The 14,954-nt window shown below is 45.8% G+C and overlaps 1 protein-coding gene across 9 annotated transcripts in view; it reads left to right on the forward strand.

Moving 5' to 3' along the window:
- The first annotated feature begins 6,927 nt into the window (after nucleotides 1-6,927).
- Nucleotides 6,928-14,954, forward strand: part of PECAM1 (platelet and endothelial cell adhesion molecule 1) — a 74,128-nt gene continuing 66,101 nt past the window's right edge. For 4 of the 9 annotated variants that reach the window (XM_058704660.1, XM_058704658.1, XM_058704662.1 and 1 more), the window contains exons 1-2: nucleotides 6,928-7,139; nucleotides 12,469-12,594. The gene's annotated coding sequence lies outside the window, so the exon portion shown is untranslated. The remainder of the gene's footprint in view (nucleotides 7,140-12,468; nucleotides 12,595-14,954) is intronic. The other 5 variants (XM_058704665.1, XM_058704666.1, XM_058704668.1 and 2 more) reach the window with 2 other exon arrangements.

Raw genomic sequence — 14,954 nt, forward strand, 5'->3', positions numbered from 1 at the left:
TCTTCCCCTCCCCCATTTGTGCTCTGTCTCTCTCTGTCTCTGTCTTTCTCAAAAATAAGTAAATATTAAACAAAATTTTTAAAATTAAAACTAGAACTACCCTATGACCCAGCAATTGCACTATTAGGTATTTATCCAAAGGATATAAAAATGCTGATTTGAAGGGGCACCTGCACCTCCATGTTTAGAGCAGCACTATCAACAATAGTCAAATTATGGAAAGAGCCCAAATGTCCATTGACTGACAAATGGATAAAGAAGATACGGTACATATATACAATGGAATACTACTCAGAGATGAAAAAGAATGAAATCTTGCCATTTGTAACAACATGGATGGAATTAGAGGGTATTATACTAAGTGAAATAAGTCTGTCAGAGAAAGACAGATATCATATGATTTCACTCATGTGGAATTTGAGAAACACAACAGATGAACATAAGGGAAGGGAAGGAAAAATACGATAAAAACAGAGAGGGAGGAGGCAAATCATAAGAGACTGTTAAATGCAGAGAACAAACTGAGGGTTCCTGGAGGGGTGTTGGGTGGGGGGTGGGTTAAATGGGTGATGGGAATTAAGGAGCACTTAACTGGGATGAGCACTGGGTGTTATATGTAAGTGATGAATCACTAAATTCTACTCCTGAAACCATTATTGCACTATATGTTAACCAACTTGGATTTAAATAATAATAATAATAATAATAATAATAATAACTCAACTCTAGAATATTGTCGGGTGGAGATGAAGTGCCATGGAGAGAAAAAGGCCTCATGGAATCTAATTTCTGAGCGGATTGTTAGGTTGGTGTAACTATTCTCTAAGAAACTGTAATGTTGGATACATGTCATACAGCATTTGTCAAAACCCACAGAAGTGCCCAACACCAAGAGTGACCTTTAACATAAATAAAGGACTATAGTTGGTGATAATATATGGGTATTGGTTAATCAATTGTAACAAATGTACTACACTAACGCAAAATGTTAATAATAAGGGAGACTATGGAGTTGGAGGCAGGGTGCGTGTATTAAACTCTATGTACTACCTGCTCAGTTATTCTGTAAATTTAACACTGGACTAAATAAATCAAGTCTTAAAAAAAAAAAAAAGAAACATGCTATCTATATACTGTATGTAAATGAAAGCATTTAAAAAATTCAAAAAAAATGATAAAACTACATATTAAATTGTGTTAAAAATTCTGACAGCATTTTGTGAATATCCTCACTTGCTGTATAGACACAATTTTGATTTGAAAATTTCCAGAATTTTTATCTGTGTGAAGTAGATTTAAGGTATTCTTTTTTTTTTTTTTTAATTCAAATTCAAGTTAGTTAGCATACAGTGTAGTCTTGGCTTCAGGAGTAGAACCCAGTGATTCATCTCTTATATATGACACCCAGAGCTCATCCCAAAAAGTTCCTTCCTTAATGCCCATCACCCATTTAACCCATCCCCCACCCAACACCCCTCCAGGAACCCTCAGTTTGTTCTCTGCATTTAACAGTCTCTTATGGTTTGCCTCCTCCCTCTCTGTTTTTATCGTATTTTTCCTTCCCTTCCCCTATGTTCATCTGTTGTGTTTCTCAAATTCCACATATGAGTGAAATCACATGATGTCTTTCTCTGAATGACTTATTTCACTTAGCATAATACCCTCTAGTTCCATTCATGTTGTTGCAAATGGCAAGATTTCATTCTTTTTCATCTCTGAGTAGTATTCCATTGTATATATGTACCGTATCTTCTTTATCCATTTGTCAGTCAATGGACATTCGGGCTCTTTCCATAATTTGACTATTGTTGATAGTGCTGCTCTAAACATGGAGGTGCAGGTGCCCCTTCAAATCAGCATTTTTATATCCTTTGGATAAATACCTAATAGTGCAATTGCTGGGTTGTAGGGTAGTCCTAGTCTTAATTTTTTGAGGAACCTCCATACTGTTTTCCAGAGCGGCTACACCAGTTTGCATTCCCACAATGAGATACCACCTCACACCTGTCAGATTTAAGGTATTCTTTTCATTATTTTGCTCACTGACATTGTAGAATTTATTAGAGCAATGAGCTTTGCCAGCATATGATTACCATTCCGATTAAATATATTTAGTATTTTCAACTTTTCACATTACAGCTGCTGAACCCCATTTATTCACAACCTCTGAAGGCTATTCATGTTTTTTGTTACGATAATCCAATTGTTTTTCATTGCACAAGCAGAAACTGTTTACTGTATTTTGTACTTTTCTTGCACAGTGTAAAAAGATACTCTGGGCTGGGCCCTATAGCAGATGTTCTGGGCTGCAATTCGTTATCTGTTTTGTATCTTATTTGTTCCCACAGATTCTGTATTCGATTGACTAGTGCTCCCCAGACTTCATATCTGTCCAGAACCTTAGAATATGGGCTTACTCGGAAGTGAGGTCTTTGCAGATGTAGTTAGTCAAAATGCAGTCGCACTGGTGTCTTTACAAGAAGGAGGCTTTGTGATTCTTCACAGCGACAGGGTCTGGCAGGGGCTCTGGTAATTTTGTCTGTTTTCCAGTTTTCCTGCATCCAGGATGGCCTGGGCTGCTGCTGAGAAGGCAGCCCCATCAACTGACCCCCTAACCCCTCCCAGGGAAGGGGCTGCTGAAGATTCTGGGGTGGGTAGGAGGAGTTCACAAGGCCAGATGCAGGCCTTGCCCTCCTTCTCCTGATTCTTCTTGGACTTTGCTCCATCTGTCCGCAGCTGGGAGCAAGCAACTTTGGTGTCCATGCCTGGACTGAGCTGGTGACCTCCCAGTTGTGGGGGTCACCACTCAGGAACTGCATCATGTGACTGAATTCACCAGGGTCTGCCCTGCCTCTGAATTTGCTGCACACTCATCTAGAGTCTCTCGAGAACCCATGGGGAGGATCTAGCATGCACTGAGCTCTTGCTAGCCAGGGGTCGGTCCATCAGATGGACCAGCTCCCTGCGTCCACGTAACACTGAGTTGTTCTGTTTCGAAAAGGGAAAAACCATTCTGGAACAGACGGATCTAAGTCTGCAGCTGGTCGAGGCAGATCTGGGGTACTAACCAAGGTGCCTGGCCATACCTAGCTATGGTAGATTGTAGTAAGAAGACTAAACCACATCTCCCTCCTCCCCTACCTACGATCACTGGGGAACACAGGGCCATCCTCAACAGAAAACTTACTTCAGCAAATGTCAAAACATTTATCTTCTTGGAAGAAAGTTGAAGGGGCTTCTACCACACCTGCTAGCATCAGAATCCCTGCATCCAGAGCTGTGTCGTATAGACCTAGAAATTTCCCTCTCGATCTACACGTCTGCCAAGGTAGGCACAGGGCATCCCTGCAGTTTTGCTTGTAATCGTGAAAAACTACAGACACTTAAGCGCCCATCGATTGGGAACTAGTTATTTAAATGATAGGCATTCCTTACAATGGTATGTTTTTTGACATCCTGTTCTTTTAAACAGTTTTGCTGAGATATACACACCATAAAATTTAAAGTGCACAGTTTGGGGGTTTTTAGTATACCCACAAAGCTGTGCAACTATCACCACAATCTAACTTTAGAACGTTTTGGGGGCACCTGGGTGGATCAGTAGGTTAAGCGTCGGACTCTTGATTTTGGCTCAGGTCATGTTCCCAGGATTGTGGGATCAAGCCCTGTGTAGGACTGAGTGTGGAGCCTGCTTAAGATTCTCTCTCTCTCTCTCTCTCTCTCTCTCTGCCCCTTCCCCATTCACACCCTCTCTCTCTAAATAAATAATAAAATAAAATGAGAATAATTATCGTTAAAAAAAAAGAGTATTTTTATTACCCCAAAAATGATTCCCATACATAATGAGATCTTTTGGAGACATTTTTAAAAAATAAGGTGATTCTGTATGTATATAAGTGAAAATATATTCATAATGGGCAAAAGGTGAAAAAAAAGCACATTGCAAAAATATATAATATTATCCAGCGGTACCTGGGTGGCTCAGTCAGTTAAACATCCCACTCTTGGTTTTGGCTCAGGTCATGATCTCATCATTCATGAGTTCAAGCTCCACGTTGGGCTCGGCACTCACAGCACAGAGCCTGCTTGGGATTTTCTCTATCTCGCTGTCTGTCCCACTCGTGGACAAATACTCTCTCCCTCTCTTTCTCTCTCAAGATAAATAAACATTTTCATTTACTTAAATTCTTTTTTAAGTTTATTTATTTATTTTGAGAGAGAGAGAGAGAGCACGAGCAGGGGACAGGCAGAGAGAGGGAGAGAGAGGGAATCCCAAGCAGGCTCTGCACCGTCAGAGCAGAGCCCAGCATGGTGGGGCTTGATCTCAAGAACTGTGAGATCATGACCTGAGCCAAAACCAAAAGTCAGACACCTAACTGACTGAGCCACCCAGATGCCCCAATAAATAAACATTTTAAAAAAAATAAAAACTAGCAGTACCTGGGTGGCTCAGTTGGTTAAGCATCCGACTTCAGCTCAGGTCATGATCTTGCAGTTCATGAGTTCGAGCCCCATGTCAGGCTCTGTGCTCATGCTCTCTCTCTCTCTCTCTCTCTCTCTCTCAAAAATAAACATTAAAAAAAATTAAATTAAAAATAAATAAAATAACATGGTAAAAATGGTAAATTAAAAAAAAAACGTTATCCTATTTATTTATTATAGTATGTATACTTACATATATATCTTTTTTTTAAGTTTATTTATTTTGAGAGAGAGAGAGAGAGAGAACACAAGCGGTGGAGGGGCAGAGAGAGAGAAAGCGGGGGAGAAAGAATCCCAAGCAGGGATTTTGTCAGTGCAGAGCCCAATGCAGGGCCTGAACTCATGAACAGCAAGCTCATGACCTAAGCTGAAACTGAGTTGGACGCTTAACCTAACTGAGCCACCCAGGCATCCCTATGCTATATTTTTTAGAAATACTTAAAAAAAAAAAAAAAAAAGATTAACGTTTTTTTTGAGAGAGAGAGAGCGAGAGAGACAGAGCATGAGTGGGGGAGGGGCAGAGAGAGAGGGAGACACAGAATCCGAAGCAAGCTCTGGGCTCTGAACTGTCCGCACAGAGCCCCACACGGGGGCTTGAACTGACAAACCCAACCGTGAAATCACGACCTGAGCTGAAGTTGGACGCTCAGCCACCTGAGCCACCCAGGGGCCCCTATGCTATATTTTAATATAATTTTTTACATCAATGATATGTTTAGAAACAAATAATAGCCAAGAGTGACATAAGTACTGGAGGTGTCCATTGATAACGAAGTGCTTAGAAGAAGCTACTGCTGATAAATGTGAAGGTAAAAGAAACGATTTTTGTGCCTAACCTAATCTTCCATTAGATGGCGCCATTGTCAAAGGTCTGTAGTTTGAAATGGGCAGGGGAAGGACAGGTGGCACCCATTAACTGTTTCTGCCTGCAACCACGTTGTTTTTGTTATTGCTTGCTTTTCTTTTAAGTCACAGGGTGGGGCTGGGGGTGGGGGAACAAGTTAAATCTCCCTTCAGCTGTGTTCTACTATTTCAAGCCAGAGGGGTCAATGAAATGAATGCTTATTAAAGGAATTTAGTCATTAGAAGAAAAATACAGTCAGATGCATGTAAAGACTGACAACTAGGAACGAGTTACTTTCCCTCGGTCCTGTAAAAAATTCACTACTGATAGCCTGATTATCAGAAGTGCAAAGGGCTGTTTGCTCCTTTGGAATTTTCCGTACATCTGGGCAGACTGCGGATTCCTACTCTTTCACCATCAACAGCCCCTCCATTATTTTCATTCCACAAATCTCATTAGTGGGATGATTTTATCCCAAACGGCATTAGCTAAATGTTAATGATTTTTCTATTTTGTATTTATGTGTGTGTGAGGATTTGATTGATTAAAGTTTCTAATGGACAGGGAACAACCTTGCCAAGATGATATAATTCCAGCTAAAAACAGGACGAACTTGAACTGGGTGGTAAGAACAAAAGCCCTTGGGTTGGCCCCTAACCAGCCATGGCACCGTGGGTGAGTTACTGTTAGCTGCACTGACATAGGACCGGGCCACAGTGCATGTAAAATCATTTAGTGCACTATGATAAAGGGCAGTTACTATTACTGGGTTTTTACTCAGCGTGTGTCACTTCATCCACAGGCAGCCTTCCTCTACCTGTGGTTCTGGAGGCGCAGCTTGGAGGGGCAGCAGGCAAGAGACCAACCCTGGAGCTGGGAATGTGTTTGCAGAGAACCAGCGGAAGGGTAAAGTCCTCCTGCCGACTATCCCTGGCTGGCTTCCTCGTGATTTATCGCTATGGAAACTGAGCTCTTTTCCTCTTCGCTGGCGGCTGCTTGGGGGCTTGCTCAGAGCTCAGAAGTTCCTTCCTCTTTCCTGTTGCAGAAATGCCACAGTGACCGTTGTCCAAGAACTTCAGCTCACACCTGAAGAGCTGGATCTTGGGAAAAACAATCTCATTTGATTCCCCAGGGGTTGTGGGGGCCTTCTGGGTAAGCGGAGGCCCGAGAACAATGCAGCCTCCGGGGCTGAACCAGGCCCCCGCTTTTCCCCTTCCTTCAGCTTTCCTAGCTGCGTTTAAAAAATGGACTTTCAGGCAGTCGCAGGTAGTATTGTTAACGGCAGAAAACTTAAATTCAAAGTCCCTTTGTGTGGGCAGAGCCTTTCTACAAGGGCCAGGCAGATGTGATCTATGGGCAGCGCAGGGTCTCTTCCACGGCAAGTGCCTACCCACTCGCGGAGACCCCCCCACCCCCAAAAGCAATCTGTTCTTGGAGGGTAAGGCTTTGCAGATGGAGGGCAGATGCGGAGGGGGGAGGGGGGAGAGGCAAATGCCTGGGTGATTGGTATTTAGAGGGCAGGCACCCTGTGTCATCACTTCCACATTTACGTGAGTTTCAGGGGTTGTCACCTGGTGCTTGGTGACAGCTGGCTCTGCTGGGGTGGGCCCAGCACTCAGGCCATTCTTCAGAAGCCAGCACCTGGCTCAGAGCACCCTGGCCCTGGTATCACACACACTGTGCCAGGTTCTTGATGTGAGGACACAGGGCAGGTGATGAGTGGGGACCCCAGAGACAGTGAAGGAAGCTCCCTGGCCAGGAAGGAGTTCTTGAGACACTGTCAGGCTCATCAGGCCCTTCTGTGGCTGCCCAGGTAAGTCATGGCCAATCTCAGGGGCCGTCTCTGTAAGCCAGCTTAAGGGATGGCATTTTGGCCTCATCTATGGGGGAGGAAGAGACTAAGGACACCTTACATTTATCCTTTCACTGTTCCAGAGGTCCATGTGAGGATAATTTTCTGGTGCAACTGATCATGAAATTATCTGGGAGGGAGACATCCCACTTAGGAGCTGGGACATTTTAGTGCATCTCTAGAATAATGTTCAACCCCCCCCCCCCCCGCCCCCCCCCCCCGCCCTTTACCTCCTCGAACATCCACGATCTTTCCTAGGTCTCAAAATGTTTCTGTTCACTTTCCACCTAGAATGTCCCATTATTTGGAACATGTTTGTTCCTTGTCACCCTGGGAGAAGATTTCCGAGTTTTTTCCAGGTTGGAAGTAGCAGTGTGAACATTCATGTTTTATTTTTGTCAGTGGAGTGGCCTGGACCCCTAGATCCCAGGAGGGCCCCAGCATTAGGGAGAAGATGGTAACAGACGTGGTCTTGCCACATGCCTTCAGAGCAGCTCAGATCACCTCTTCCTTTTAGTACAAGAAAAGGAGCCTCTTGGAGGAGAGCATTCGGGTTCTCCCTGATTTGCTCTGTGCCGGTGGGACCAGCAGAAATGGTGGCGCAGTCGGTTGAGCGTCCGACTTCAGCCAGGTCACGATCTCACGGTCCGTGAGTTCGAGCCCCGCGTCAGGCTCTGGGCTGACGGCTCGGAGCCTGGAGCCTGTTTCCGATTCTGTGTCTCCCTCTCTCTCTGCCCCTCCCCCGTTCATGCTCTGTCTCTCTCTGTTCCAAAAATAAATAAAAAAAAAAAAAAAAAAAAAGAAATGGAGGACCCTCGGGGCACCTGGGTGGCTCAGTCAGTGAAGCGTCCAGCTCTTGCTTTCAGCTCAGGTCATCATCTCAAGGTTTTGTGGGTTCAAACTCCGAACGGAGCCTGCTTGGGATGCTCCCTTTCTCTGCCCCTCCCCTACTCGCACTGTCTCTGTCTCAAAATGAATAATTAAACTTAAAAAAAAAAAAGAAATGGAAGATTTTCACGTAATGCTCAGCTTGCCTGTCACCACCTGGCGTCACTCCACACAAGACCCAGGAGAACTGGAGGGTGGAAGGGCATAGCATATTTTCCTGGAGATTTGCTCAGTTTGTCATTAATAGTTTGTTCCTTTTTATTGCTGAAGAATATTCCATAGTATGGATATACCGCTGCTTAACCATTCACCCATTGAAGGACATCTGGGCTAATTCCAGCTTTTTTTGGAAAAGTTGGAATTATAAATAATTCCAGCACAGCTGCTGTGCACATTCATGTACAGATATTTGTGTGAACACATGCTTTTTTTTTTTTTTTTTTTTTTTTTGAAAGAGAGAAAGAGAACACCAGCAGGGGAGAGACAGGGAGAGAGGAAGAGAGAGAACCCCATGCCCAGGCTTCATGCCCAGGGAGGAGCCTGATGCAGGAATTGATCTCACAACTGAGACATCATGACCTGAGCTGAAATCAAGAGTCAGACACTTAATTGACTGAGTCACCCAGGTGTCCAACATGCTTTTTATTTCTCTGGGCAAATTGGTGGCTTTTTAAACAGCTCTCATTAGATCTCATGGTTCCTGAGATCCAGCTTGGGACTCTCTCTCCCTCCCTCTCTGCCCCTCCCCAGCTCATGCTGGCACATGCATGCGCTCTCTCTCTCTCAAAATAAATAAACATTTGGGGTGCCTGGGTGGCTCAGTCGGTTGAGCGTCTGACTTTGGCTCAGGTCATGATCTCGCGGTCTGTGAGTTCGAGCCCCGCCTCGGGCTCTGTGCTGACAGCTCGGAGCCGGGAGCCTGTTGCGGATTCTGTGTCTCCCTCTCTCTTTGCCCCTCCCCTGCTCATGCTCTGTCTCTCTGTCTCTCTGTCAAAAATAAATAAGCATTAAAAAAAAATTAAAAATAAATAAATAAACATTAAAAAAGTAAACAGCTCTAATTAAAGCAGGTCATTGAGGTTTGTGAGGGATCCATTTAGAAAGCCCCATGTGTCCTCACATTCTCAATATTAGAAATGTTTACACGGGCTCCCAGCTTGGTCCTAAATCACATGAATCTCATGTCTGTCTATTAGCACTGTTTCCTGTGCATATTCTCATACCCTAACTTGGCTGCCTTTTTTATTTGTATGCATCTATTTATTTTAATTTTGTTTAATCGGGTAGTGAAGTTATAAAGAAACAGGAAACAGCAAGACAGTTGTATAGAACAAATTGAAGGATTACATCCTAGAATAACCTTGGTAAATAAATATTTTATACTCTGTGTTCTTCACCTTTTTCACACTCTGACCTCTTTGGTATTTGTTCAAAGCTGAATATTTTCCTATTGTGGGGCATTTCAAGAAGTCCTGAAATGTTTTTCTTCTTCTTCTTCTTCTTCTTCTTCTTCTTCTTCTTCTTCTTCTTCTTCTTCTTCTTCTTCTCCTTCTCCTCCTCTTCCTCCTCCTCTTCCTCCTCCTTCTTCTTCTTTTGATTTTTTAAAACTAAAAAAAAAAAAATTGTTTTTCAACATTTATTTATTTTTGAGAGAGAGAGAGAGAGACAGAGTGCGAGCAGGGGAGGGGCAGAGAGAGAGGGAGACACAGAATCCAAAGCAGGCTCCAGGCTCTGAGCTGTCAGCACAAAGCCCAACTCAGGGCTTGAACCCATGAACCGTGAGATCATGACCTGAGCCGAAATTGGACGCTTAACCCACTGAGCCACTCAGGCACCCCTGAAATGCTTTTCTTCTAGAGGCATTTGTACAAGGAGTTCAGGCCTTGGAGTCAGGCATCTAACACTCCAACAGACTTTACCACTTAAACTGACTGTGGGACCTTGGGCAAGCGTACTAACCTCTCTGAGAGTCTTGTTTGTCTCCTGAAAAACCCCTCTCCAAGTCAATTAACAGAAACCCCTCTCCAAGTCAATTTAAAATAAGGCAGGGCTTCACTGGAGGTTGTTTGAAGGGGACTTAGAGGGGAGAATCCCACTTCCCAGAGAAAGCCCCAGTACCGAGGCCTTTCCCTCAAAATCAAGTCCAGGCTGGCCCTCTTAAAGTCAACCAATCAGTCTTACTCTGCCTCTCTCACTCCCAGATGGGCTCCTTTCTTCTTGAGTTTTGTGTGGCACATCCAGAACTTTTGTTATTCTGCCACCCTTGCTGGCTTCACATGAGACTTGAGCTCTTGGGCTACATTTTGTTTTTGCTTTTGTTCCTGTCCTGCTTGCTGTTTGAGTGGTCAGACAGATCTGCTCAAGTTTCTACAATGAGGACACAGATGCATGTTCATTGTTGCATGGCCCTTCCTAGCATCCAGCCAGAACTGTGACTACCCCCCTCCCCCGCCACAATCAACAGAGGCCACTTAACCACGTTCACAATGACAACAGCTTTCTTCTTTCCTTTCTCTTTGTGTTTAACCTTGGCAATCAGCAGGAACACTGCTCTGACCCACCAGGTGTTGGTTTTGACAAATATTTGCCTTCTTAGTAGCTTATTTATCAGTAAGATGAAGAGATGTTCAACAGGTACACGTTCCCCCTGGAGAGGAGAGTGGCTTACGTGGCCACTGGAGTCCCCGGGGAACTGGCCTGCACACTTGCTTTCTTGCTGGAGGCTGTGTTGCCCAATGTTGGCCCAGAGGGTACTCCACAGCCCTCTAGAAACATGCCCTCCCTCCCTCAGCTGTCTTTAAAAATCTTCCCAGGGGCCCCTGGGTGGCTCAGTGAGTCGAACATCCGACTTTGGCTCAGGTCATGATCTCACGGTTCATGGGCTCAAGCCCTGCTTCGGGCTCTGTGCCTACAGCTCAGAGCCTGGAGCCTGCTTCACTGGTCTCTGGGAACTAAGGTCAGAAGTTTAACTTTGTTTTTAATTTTTTTTAATGTTTATTCTTGAGAGAGAGAGAGAGAGAGAGAGAGAGAGAGAGTGACAGAGCATGAACGAGGGAGGGGCAGAGAGAGAAGGAGACACAGAATCCGAAGCAGGCTCCAGGCTCTGAGCTGTCAGCACAGAGCCCGATTCGGGGCTCGAACCCAGAACTGTGAGATTATGGCCGGAGCCGGTAAATTGGCCGCTTAACTGACTGAGCCGCCCAGACGCTCCTGATTAAAAACTCCCCTGATTTAATTGTCCCAGAAGTCGCAGATTGCACATACTTCTCCACAAGGGCTTCGGGACAGACCTGGCTAGATGTCTTGCTAAAATCGAGGAGCCCGGTACCTACAGGATTTTATGGTTTTGACAATCTAGTGACCCTGACAACAAAAGAAACCAGGTGCAACTGTCATGACTTATTTTTAGAAGAGCCTTGTCGGTTTTCTGGGCATCTCCAACTCTTGCCTGGAAGCCGCAAGTGCTCTCTGCCGACTCCTGTAAGAGTTCTGATGTGATCTGCACCTGTCTGTTGTCGGTCCTTGCACTGGGCACTCCTCCTGTTCTGCCTACTTCATGACCCAGGCCGTGTCTAGCCCTTAACACCTGGCCTGACCCTTCCGGGGCGTGACCTTCACAGGCGGCTCTATCAGGCCTGGCCCAGACTCCCCATCCTCCACCCTTCCCTAAACTCTCAACAGCTGAGGTCTGGGCCCTCTCCCTAATTTCATTTATTTCAACGAGGACTTTATTGAAGCTCTATACACTTCTTGACTGAAGTGTGAGCCATCATAACTCACTAGGAAAAGATTGTAGGGGATGCATAGACACAACATGAAGTTTTTACATACCTAAGAAATAATCTGCTGGAGCTTTATGGAAGGTAGATGTCACGGCCCCTGTCATCTATGGTTTTAGGATTCCCTATCTCCCCCACCTTTTTTGTTTTTGTTTTTGAAGGAGAGAGAGAGAGACAGAGCATGAGCAGGGAGGAGCAGAGAGAGTGGGAGACACAGAATTCGAAGCAGGCTCCAGGCTCTACGCTGTTAGCACAGAGCCCGACGCGGGGCTGGAACCCACGAACCGTGAGATCATGACCTGAGCCGAAGTCGGACGCTCAACCGACTGAGCCACCCAGGCGCCCCTCTCCCCCACCTTTTAAACTCAGGCCATTTTGGGGGTTTCAGGTTAGATACTGGAAGAGAACAAGGTTGCCCTTACACTTGCAACACGGGGAGGCCCAGCCCAGGGATAGCACAAACCTGCCCGGCCAAAACAGTGGAGAGGGGAAACGTCTAAGAGGCAATGTGTTATCAGGAGCTACTAGTTCCTGTCAAAGCAGGCGATAGAGGGATCTGCTGAAAACTGAGAACATCCTTGTGGCTCAGCTCACATCGTTCCTGGCTTCTGCTTTCTCCGCAGCTCCCCCAACCAGATTTCCTGTTCAGACCGAGGTGATGGTTGGTCATAAGAAGCCGACCTACACTTCTGCTGGCCCCATGAGAAAGGACGAAGCAACACATGCTCACTGGACTGGGAGCCACCCCGGTTGGTAATGTTTTAACTATTTCTAAGTGCTTTTCTCTCTTAGATCCCCAGAGCCTATGTGTACAGAGAACAAACTGTAAAGGGATGCTTGTGAACAGCAGCCGTCGGCCAACATTCCTATCTCTCACCTTCTGTGTTTTCTGCTACTTCTCTTCAATCTCTAGTAGTAAAATATTAGGAGAAGGATGGATTTCTAGAGCCTAATGCTGTGGGTTTAAGAAGACAGTTTGGAGAAATGGCTGCCACCTGTCCCCAGGCAAAATGAGGCTCTGGCACCCATCGAGATGGGAATCTACAGACACCGATGGGGTGACATGAGGAATGGGGACACCGTTCCTGCTGGAAAGTCCCCCAAAAGAGGGGACTACGTGCCATGAAAAATGTCCTTAAGTTATAGACAGTGGGCTTAAAAATAATCCCTGCATACAGGCAGCTGCCTGCTGAGTCCCACGTGCAGAGGAGGGAAACTGCCCAGACCTCCCCCTGATAGGAAGGGGCTCAGAGCTGGGAGCCCGAAGAAACTTGGGGCTCAGTTACAATCTCAGCCTCACTGCCGATAAAGGGCTTGTTGGGGTTGAGCAGGGAACCTAATCAGTGTTTGTCAGACTGCTTTTCGAGTACATTTTGTATTTGCTCAACAGCCAACTTGAAAACAAACTTCTGGATCAAAACCTGATGATAAGCTGGAAACTGCCTGTACTTTAAACCGAAGTCACTCTTTGTATCTAAAATTCGTTTTACTGATCTCTAGATAAACCATGACCATTCCCCCCCTGCCCTGCCACCCCCCACCCCTGCCCCGCGCACACTCCCCAAGAGTTGTTCCTGGCAGGGTAATTTTTCCTTGAACTTAAGATAAACCGATTAGGGTTTCCTCTTATTTTAGTGAAGTTTACTGCGTCTTGGATAGAAAGGACAACAAAGGAGAGTGAAGCCAAAAAAAAATATTCTCTTATTTACTATTGTTATCGTTACCACTGCTGCCTGGATGGTATTGAGAGTGATCACCGTCTAATGGAGCTATAGTTTGCTAGTACTTCTAGATTTGATCAAGGCACCTATGATATCGTCCTGAGGAAGCCTCACGTCCTCATGGAGATGGGTGGGATACATGACGGCAGAGGAAGGGGATTTGTAGCTTGCTGAACATTTATATCAAAAGAATTTTGATTAGGACCAGCCTGGGGCAAATCTGTAGAGTGCTGTAGGGTTGTATCTTCACTCCCCTACTGAGTATTTTTATTAATGACTTGGTTGAGAACCCTGCTGACCTTCTGATAAAATCTGTGGATGATCCAGGGGCACCTGGGTGGCTCAGTCGGTGGAGCGTCTGACTCTTGATGTCGGCTCAGGTCATGATCAGGATGAAGCCCCGCGTCGGGCTCTGCACTGACAGTGAGGAGCCTGCTCGGGATTCTCTCTGTGGATGATTCAAAACTGGGAAGAAGGAGTCCGAGGATAGTCAATTGTCAAGAAGATGGATAAAGACCCTGGTTGTAGAAGTAGGTATCGTTTTTCCGCTTACACCGATGGGGAAAACCAGAGAGAAATATCCAGGGAAGACCACCTCTGGCCACCTCATTTTCTGTCTTCTGCGGGGAGCTTCTCCCAGCACGCCTGACTCTTTGTTGAACCGTCTGTTGATAAATCCGCCTCCAGACCCCTCGAGGGTAGGGCCAGGACTTTGTCTTTCCTGGTGTTTAGCAGGGTGCCTGCTTGGGATGAGGCCATCCCTCTGCAGGCACATCTTTGCTGTTTCATTAGGTGGGGACTCCTAGAAGACACTGCCCTCCTTGTCCTGGGCCGGGCCTGGAGCAGAGCATTTCTGACCCTCCCTCCCATCTGCAGCCCCACTTAGTGCCTGTTTTCCCTCATGTCCCTTCAATAACCTGAAAAAGAAACGCATGGGAAACTTCACTGCTTCAACCCCCTGAACGTTCTAGCGTTTCTGCACCTGACTCTGGTTTGGCATAAGCGTTCCTGAAACAGAGGGGGTCCCGAGTGACGGTTGCCAGGTAAAATGCCGGATGCCCAGGTACATCTGAATTTCAGATAGCCCAAATCATTTTCTAGTCTGTCCTGTGCAATATGTGGGACGTACTCCTATTACAAAATGACTTGTTGCTCTTGTGAAATTCAGATGTAAGTTGGGGTCAGGCATTTTTATTTGCTAAATCGGATCAGCCCTACCAGGGTGGCCTCTCAGGATGCCTGGCCCAGCTCATTTCCAACTCAAACCACCACTCACACAAGAGCATGCAGACCCTTCAAACCACCCCTCACCCCCCCCCCCCACGCTTCCTCCTTCACTCCGATGGGCTCCTCAGGCCCTGGTCTCCTCCACTGGGGCCTTGGGCTTG

Source organism: Neofelis nebulosa, chromosome 16 (assembly GCF_028018385.1).
Source record: "Neofelis nebulosa isolate mNeoNeb1 chromosome 16, mNeoNeb1.pri, whole genome shotgun sequence".
NCBI classification, from domain to species: domain Eukaryota; kingdom Metazoa; phylum Chordata; class Mammalia; order Carnivora; family Felidae; genus Neofelis; species Neofelis nebulosa.